The sequence below is a fragment of the Danio rerio genome, chromosome 5 (assembly GCF_049306965.1).
Source record: "Danio rerio strain Tuebingen ecotype United States chromosome 5, GRCz12tu, whole genome shotgun sequence".
NCBI classification, from domain to species: domain Eukaryota; kingdom Metazoa; phylum Chordata; class Actinopteri; order Cypriniformes; family Danionidae; genus Danio; species Danio rerio.
In genome coordinates this window covers 39595894-39604327 of record NC_133180.1, presented here as the reverse complement: position 1 = coordinate 39604327, position 8434 = coordinate 39595894, and positions in this window count along the sequence as shown.

Genomic DNA, 8434 nt, shown 5'->3' with positions numbered 1-8434 from the left:
AAAGAAAATTGAGAAATTACACATAATTGTAAGGAATTATTGAAAGAGCTAAAGATGATTCATCAAGGCCTAGTTTAACAAGATGTGTTAAAATAATATACCTTTTTCATTAATGATTGCATGAAAACTGACAGAAACAAGCAACTAACATTGCATGAAGTACTATTGGGTCGACCCTTGCATGTAATCTCCTATTTAACCTTGTGGAATGTTTGGAGAACATTTCTAATGCATTAGAAAGAAGTTTGGTCTTTTATGAGGAAACTAACTGCCATGTGCAAAGCAATATCTGTACAGGAAACCAGAAAGGACCAGAAGCAGGAGATTAATCCGGTGATCGAGTATATCTGAGGTGCTCTGGAGAAAGTGGAGTGAAGTCAGGAGAAATGGACCTTATGCCAAGGTTACCAAAGGGGATGCCATCAACTGGGTACCATCGGGACCACAGCACAAGACAGCCAAATGAAAAAACTCCAACAAGAGAAAGTTAACGGGAAACAGAGGAGGCCGAAAATCCCAAAGCTCAAACCAACGAATTGCAAAGTGTGGCAGAAGCAGTTCATCAGAACAGTTAAAAGAGTAATTCTGATTATATACCTGAGTGAGAAATACTGAAGGTGCCACAAATTCAAGTGATGATAATCACCACAACTTCAGGTTATAGACTCTCAACATAAAGTCTTTAGCAACACTTTTTAAGGCTAGAACGAAACATAATGCTCGCAAGTATGTGCCAGATTTAGGGTCAAAAAAGATGAACTAGCGCTAAAAATTTTTATAGTTTAGATAAAGAAGAGGATGATGAAGAGGATCCATGCCTTGGGTGTTAAGTGCTAGTAACCTCTACCCCAAAACGGCGGCTCTCTACGATACGCAAAGTATCTGGGCTGAAGATCAACATACTCTACGGATTATGTTTGTGGATGTTAGATTAGAATATTGTGTTGTGACCTTAGATTGGGAGATTGTGCATGTTTATTTTTTGTTTTAGTTTTATTCTTTACTGTATGTTAAATAATCATGACCCCCAGAAGCAAATAGATAACTAATTGTATGCTTAAAATACTACTTTTATGATGATATCAACAAAATAGAATCAAGTCTTTTACTGTGTCCTCGTCAGAACAGGACACAGAGGTTTGGCGTGATTTTATTCCAAAGTGCAATTACATGATTTGGTCATTTGTAATAATACTGTGACATATATTTGTCATTAGGTAGTATAACTGAGGGCTAGGTCATGGAGTTGCACTATGGGCCAAAAGCAAGATTATTAAGACTTAAAGTCTTAAGAGGAGGGATTATATGAGGTGGATTTTGTGCTCTTTGGAGTGTGAAGTTAATCTATATATTCAGGTTATATGTGTATAATCTGCTTGTAGACTTGCATACCATTAAAACAATTGGACATGGGAAATGGCTTGAGGAAACAACTAGGGGTCATAAAAGAAGGGATGAAAAGAGAGTGGTAAAAGAGCCTGAGGTGTCTCAGGAAACAGATGTCAGAGGTGGAATTTGGGGTTAGGGCAGGGATCTTGTGTAATGTATGGAGAACAAAGGAAAATAATTGTTGTCAAAGTGTATTTAAACAGGCCAGGAGATTAGGGAGGCAGAATTTTTCAGACAGAGATGCTACTGGGGGTCTCCTGAAAGTTCTCCTTTGTTGTCGACAATAAAGTATATTCTTCTGATATTCATAACCTCCAGACTGAGTTTGATTGAGTAAGAGAAAAACCAAGAAAACCACTACAGGCTCTAGCAGCCTACTTTGCTCTGCTCCCTTAGAAGCTTCTCTTCCTAAGCTATCAACGCTATATCCAGCAGCCGGATATGGCTTGTTACACCTGCCTTTTTGGGGGGCTCTTCAATACGCGGCTGCTGTCCCGAGCTATTCAAAGGCATTTTTGGGGAGTTCTCGAGATCTACCTGAGCTCAAACTCCCCTCCCGCTTTGCAACGGGAGGGAGTCCTGGGCTCGAGGATCTCATGAGCTCAGGGCTCTCTCCCGGGACAGCATGCCAAACAAGCTTATAATTAATCATCAGCTAAGTGTGAACTCTTGAAGTGAAGTTTATGTATAAACAAATTTCGAGAGGATCACGTGCTTATGATTGCTAGCAGCTGACCCGCATTATCCAATTCACTACTATCCAATCAGATGACTCCTAAACTACTATAAATACCCTGGGGTTTATTCCATTGCTATCTTCGTTTTGAAGAGTCCCCCCTTCCTCCCCTACGCCTCCTTCTTAGACGGGTGACACGGTGGCCCAGTGCCTAGCACTGTCGCCTCACAGCAAGAATGTCTCTGGTTCCTGGCTCTACCAAAACTAGCAGACATTTCTGTGCGGAGTTTTGCACTTCTCCCCGTGCTCACGTGGGTTTCCCCTCGGGTTCCCCGGTTTCCTCCCACCGCCCAAAAAACATGCAATTAAGCCAATTGAACAAGCCAAATTGTCAACATAGACACGCTCCTAGTTAGTAATTAGTTTCAAGAGCATTCACTTGCTACAGCAGGGGAGTTCTCGAGATCTACCTGAGCTCAAACTCCCCTCCCGCTTTGCAACGGGAGGGAGTCCTGGGCTCGAGGATCTCATGAGCTCAGGGCTCTCTCCCGGGACAGCATGCCAAACAAGCTTATAATTAATCATCAGCTAAGTGTGAACTCTTGAATCAGCATTTAGAGCCATCACTGAAGTGCAAGTTACCATTGTCAAGGGCTCTGACACAACCCCTTACCACGACAGACCCTGGCTTTTGGACTTTTTGCTGATAACAGTCTGGATGATTTTTTTTTTTCTTCTTTGGTCCAGAGCTTTCTGCACAGAAAATACCTGAAATGATTTATCTGACCACAGTACATGTTTACACTGTGTGATAGCCCACCCAGAGAAGTCAACAGCGCTTCTGGACACTGTAACCAGGGCTTCCTTTTGCCACAGCACAGTTTTTGTTGGCATTTGTGAATGTAACAATGTATTGTGGTACTTGATAAAGCTTTGCCAAAGTAGTCCTGAGCCCATGTGGTGATATCACTTATAGATGAATGACGATTCTTGATGCAGTGCTGCTTCAGGGATCGGAGATTATGGTAACTTGCGCCCTTGTCCTCTTAGCACTGAAATGCCTCCATATTTCTTGAATCTTTTAATTATGTGGTGCACTGCTGAAGGTGAAATATCCAAATTTACAAATGATATTAAGTTGACCAGAAAAAAACATGAAAATTTTGGGTTCATATTGTCTGCAATGAAATACAAGTCAGAGTGAATTTGGATATTAATAATTTATTTATTTATTTATCTGCTAAATTACTAAAAAAAAAAATTATTTTTTATTTGCGTTTTCCATATAGTCCCAGCTTTTTCTGAATTGGGATTGTATAAGCAAGATATTCAGACAGTAAAGAATAACAATTATTCTATGATTATATATCAACATATATGCTCATTTATAGCATTTATTGTCTTCTGCAGGTCGCTTGTGGAGTGAAAAGTGTTGCTTTGTTCTGATGGGTGGCACTATCATAATCGTCATGGCTTTGTTAACGGCAGTCTCTATAACCTGTAAGATTCACAGATGCATTGAACCTTTATCATTTACATAAAAAAAGTCAGGCTATAGAGTTGCTTTCAGTATAGTGTGATATATTTGTTATGGGAGGCACAGTGGCTCATTGGTTAGCACTGTTGCCCCATGTCTGCGTGAGCTTTCCAGTTTCTCCCAAAGACATGCAGTATAGGCGACCTGGATTAACTAAATAGTGTAGCATTTACTTATTTAGCTAATAAGCTAATGGTAATATTCATTAATAATAACCTTAAGCTGTTCAAAATCAAATCAATTTTAATAGAATAGTTGTTAATTAGAGCCACCATTTCTGACTTTTTGTGCAAGCTGAGATTTAAACTCAGGAGAGATTTTAACCCAGCAGAGTTGTTGCACTATATGCCGGCACACTGTCCACTAAATTGTGCACTATTGTGTGTTTTTTATATTCGACCCTATCATTTAGATGCAGATTTGACAGGTAGGCCACTTCTTGAAACACTTGTGAAATGGCAGAGTCTTGAATTGCTTTAGTCATGTGACCAGGGTGTTTCGAAATTGCTTCAGAGGAGTGTTTCGAAACATCTGCTCTTCGGGATCATGAAACGGTGAAACATCAGTTTTGCATTAGTCATAGATAATTGCACTTTTTGATTAATCTTGTTTGTGATTTCCATTTGATTAACTGCTCAGCCTAGTCCCTACAGTAGTATGGCTAAATAACAAATACAAATACATGTGCCTTAAGAAAAAACAAATCTAATCCTTACATTTTGTAAATGTTTTTGTATCATTTTAACCTGATTTTACACTCCTGTGTTTGTTTGTTTTCTTAACAGTGAATCAACAATACAGTAAAATGACTGAGGTGGAGAACAAGGTGGTCAGTTTGGCATCATCTTTTGCTTTGCTTTCTTCAAACCAACAAGAAAGTAAGAGTAAGATTTATATTACAGATACTGTAGCAATTTAAAAAAATAAGGGTTAAAAGTCAAGGATGCGACTGCATATAAGGTAATATTTCAGCACTTTGCAATGAGTCTACAATTATTCTTAAAGGAATAGTTCAACCTGAAATGAATGTTAGATCACAATTTATTCGCCGTTTACTGTCAGAAAAACACAGTCAGAATAGTAAACATTTTATCCTGGCTCATCTATTTTGTATAATGGTGTTGGGTAGTGGCTAATTTTGAAGCTTACAAAAGCACATAAATCTACTATAAAAATAACCCTTTACACCAGCAGGGGATTAAACTATGCCTTATGAAACAGATTGATGTGTTTTTGTCAAAGAAATATTTCAAATTATTAAATTATAAACTGCAATCACTGACTTCTGGTCAAATTTACGATATGTGTGACTGATATGTGATATATGATGCATGACGTATGACGCATGGCGTAAGATTGTATTTGTAGCCACATCTTGAGGGAACCACTCACCACTTTCTGTGCACATATGTCTACTCATGTTACATCCTGCATCATATATGTCAGTCTCAGATAACTTGCATTCAGTTGCCTCTGAAAGTCAGAAAAAGTCAATAAGAAAAAGATGGAACGGTATGGAAAAATGCAAATGAAACAGAAAGTAGTGATTTGCTAATTTACTTTGACTTGTATTTTAATGCAGACAATATGAACACAAAATAGTTTATGTTTTGTCTGGTCAACAATGCCTAAAATTCAGAGGAGTGAACGAACAGTTTATTACATATGTTTTATGCAGCCCATGCCGATCCAGGGGCAACCCATCCCTGGGAAACACTCTCTCATTTACACACTACGGCCAATTTCATTCACACAAACCAAAGGAAACCCACAAGTACACAGGGTGAAAGTCCTCCACACAGAAATGCAAATTGGCCCAGCCAAGACTCAAACCAGAGACCTTCCTGCGATGAAGCGTCTTTAAAGACTTGGTTTATTTTCTAAGAGCACACATCCAAAGTTCACAGAAAGACTTTGCCACGTGAGCATTAAAAAAAGTTTCCCTTCATGGGAACTACAACGTGTGTCTGGTAACATACTATGGGAGTACGCCAGACGACCAATCACTCTGAAGAGTAAAAAAAAAAATAGGTCAATGAATGCCAAATGAATTGGCTGAGCTCAGCTCCACAGCTGTCAGCGATTAGTCATTGGCAGAATATATCAGCTGATGGCTGTGCAGTAAGCAGTAGAATTTTGCTTCAGAGTCTCTCACAAGACTGAAGACACTCTCTATCAGCCTGATTTCAAGACTGAGACCAGTTTAGTCACCAGTCCGGGAGAAGACGTGACAGTGGCGGTCAATCTAGGCTTTCCTGCCCCCTGGGCAGTACACTGGAGTGCACAAAAGAGCAGTTTTCATTAAAAGTGCAGATTCCCTTGGAGAGCAACATAGTCAAGGAACACGTTTTTTCAAAACGTGGTTCTGACTCTGCGCTTTTGGATGTGGTGGTTCATATCTCCGGATGAGAGCTCTGGGGGTCCATGTCGATGTTGTCTTCATGGACAGCTCTTGCTCCCACGTTGAGGACATGGCAGTTTTACAGCTAAGATCGCAGCTTCCAAGCCACTCCGGTTGCTCCGTGTAAAAGCGGTTCTCTAATTTGAGAATCACAGTGAGGATTTATCCATCGCCCCCACTCCTCTACAACAAGCTCCATCCAAACTTCGAGGGGTTGTGTCGGTTCATCCCTCAGTATGCCCTCGCCTCCGCTTGATGGCACCGCAGATCAGGTGCTCATCACAACATCGGAGGGTGAGCTGTCATGCACAGATGACAGACCAGGGTCGCTACCATCATACAGGGTACAATGCGTGGTCACGGTTCTCAAGTCAGACATGATGGCTATGCTTTCTGGGCTGCTTCGACAGTGTGACTGGAGATGGCTTGTCCCCCAGTCTCACCACCGGAGCGACTAGATTGTGTGACGTGTAGGCTGATGAAAGATGAATCTACCAGCTCCTGTCCCCTTAATCCAAGGGGCACACGCAGGCATAGAGGGTGTTTTTCTCTCTGCCCAGTCCTTGTGCGCTTATGCCTTCACCTTCCTTGATGGCGAGGCGGCCAGTAGAGCTGCAACAATGAATCAATTAAATCGATTTAAAATTGATTACTAAAAGCATTGGCAATGAATTTCCTAATCGATTTGTCGTGTTGCGCGATGCGGAGACGTTTGATTATTAAAAAACTTTAGTTGAGCTTAGAGCAGAGTGAACGCACTCTGCCTCTGCTCTGCACTGATGCCAGCAGAATTCGGTGCCTCATAGACAGGACAGAGCAAAAGAAACGAGTGGAGGTAACATTAGAGAAAAGATACATGGCAATAGCAGAGAAATCTGTGTGACCCTAGTCATCCAAGGTGATGGAGCATTTCACAATAAATAAATAAAAGCAGAATGACATGAAAAATTCAAACTGAGCTTTGACGCATTAAACATGGCCAGCCACTTGCTTGCATGCATTTTGGGAGTATCTGATGAATTTACGTGCTGAATCCTGCCTGTTCCGCTTTTATAAATAAGGCATACAACCGGACGCAAGTAAACATGGCGATGTCCATCTCACGTCATAGATCCAGATCAAGATCGTTTATACGTCTTTTAAACAACAAAAACACTCACTTACACATTTTTACACAATCTGTCATACCACACTATGGCTGCGGTAAGTCACGTGACAAACTTGATGCGTCACTACGGAAACATTAAGGGTGAACTTTCTAAATAATGATCACCTAACAAAACTCACTCCCGGGGCCAGATAGAATCTTTTATACTCACAAGTGAAAGGGTCAAACACAGAAGTAAAGCAGCAGTGGTATGGTTACATTGCACTTTGCATTGCAAAGACAAGTTTTTATTCACTCACCTTTTTTGGATCATTAATTTATCTATCAGTTGTCATGTATATCTACACTGCAAAAAAAAAAAAAAAAAAAAAAAAAGCTTTACTTAATCTCGTTTCCTGTCCAAATATATGAAAAATCTTACATCAAGAAAAGAAAATGGCATGAAAAAATTAAGTGATGCTTAAAACTGCTGTTTGAGATTATATCTTATTAAGATTATTTTTCTTACCCCATTGGGAAATAATTTTGCTTGTTTTAAGCAAACAATCCCTTAATTTTGATTTAGGTATTTTTTTCAGAAACCAAGTCATAATATCGTATGCTATTTTATTTGTCTAGTATGTATCTTGATTCAAGATTTTTTTATATATTTGGAATAAAAACAGGACAAAACTACCAAGTTAGTATATTATTATTCCGTATAGTATATTCCGCTCTACACTTTCATCCACTACCCACTCATATATATTTATATGGTTATATCAAAAACACAGTATGTCTTTAGTGTGTTTAGTACATGAACATAAACATCTGCAGGGAAAATTCGTTATATTAGAGCTGTGTAGTAAAATAACAACAAATCTGCATAAAATGTTTCCTTGTTTATGCAATGCTAAAGTGTTAGGAAGCAATCTCTAATCATCATTTTGCAAACATATTAATATTTGTTATTTTTTACAGTGAAACAGCTGTATGGAAAACTCACTGAAGTAGGGAATGAGGTGGCCAATCTGACGTCAGGTTTTGCTTTGCTTTCTTCAGACCAACAAGAAAGAAGTAAGATTTTGTGTGAAGATTTCAATTTCTATTCTTTTTCAATAGCTTTACACTACTTAAATGTTAACATGCATCTACTCAAACATAAATAACAATTACTTCTTTAATGTAGCTGCTCTTTTCATGTGCTGCAAAGAGATAAGGCTAATAAATAAATGAATAAAACACAAAAAGAGAACCAGCACTTTCTGGGTAAAATGGGTCATGGGGAAAAAATACAAATTTGCTGCATTACATATAAAGTGTGAGAATGCTTAGTTCATATCT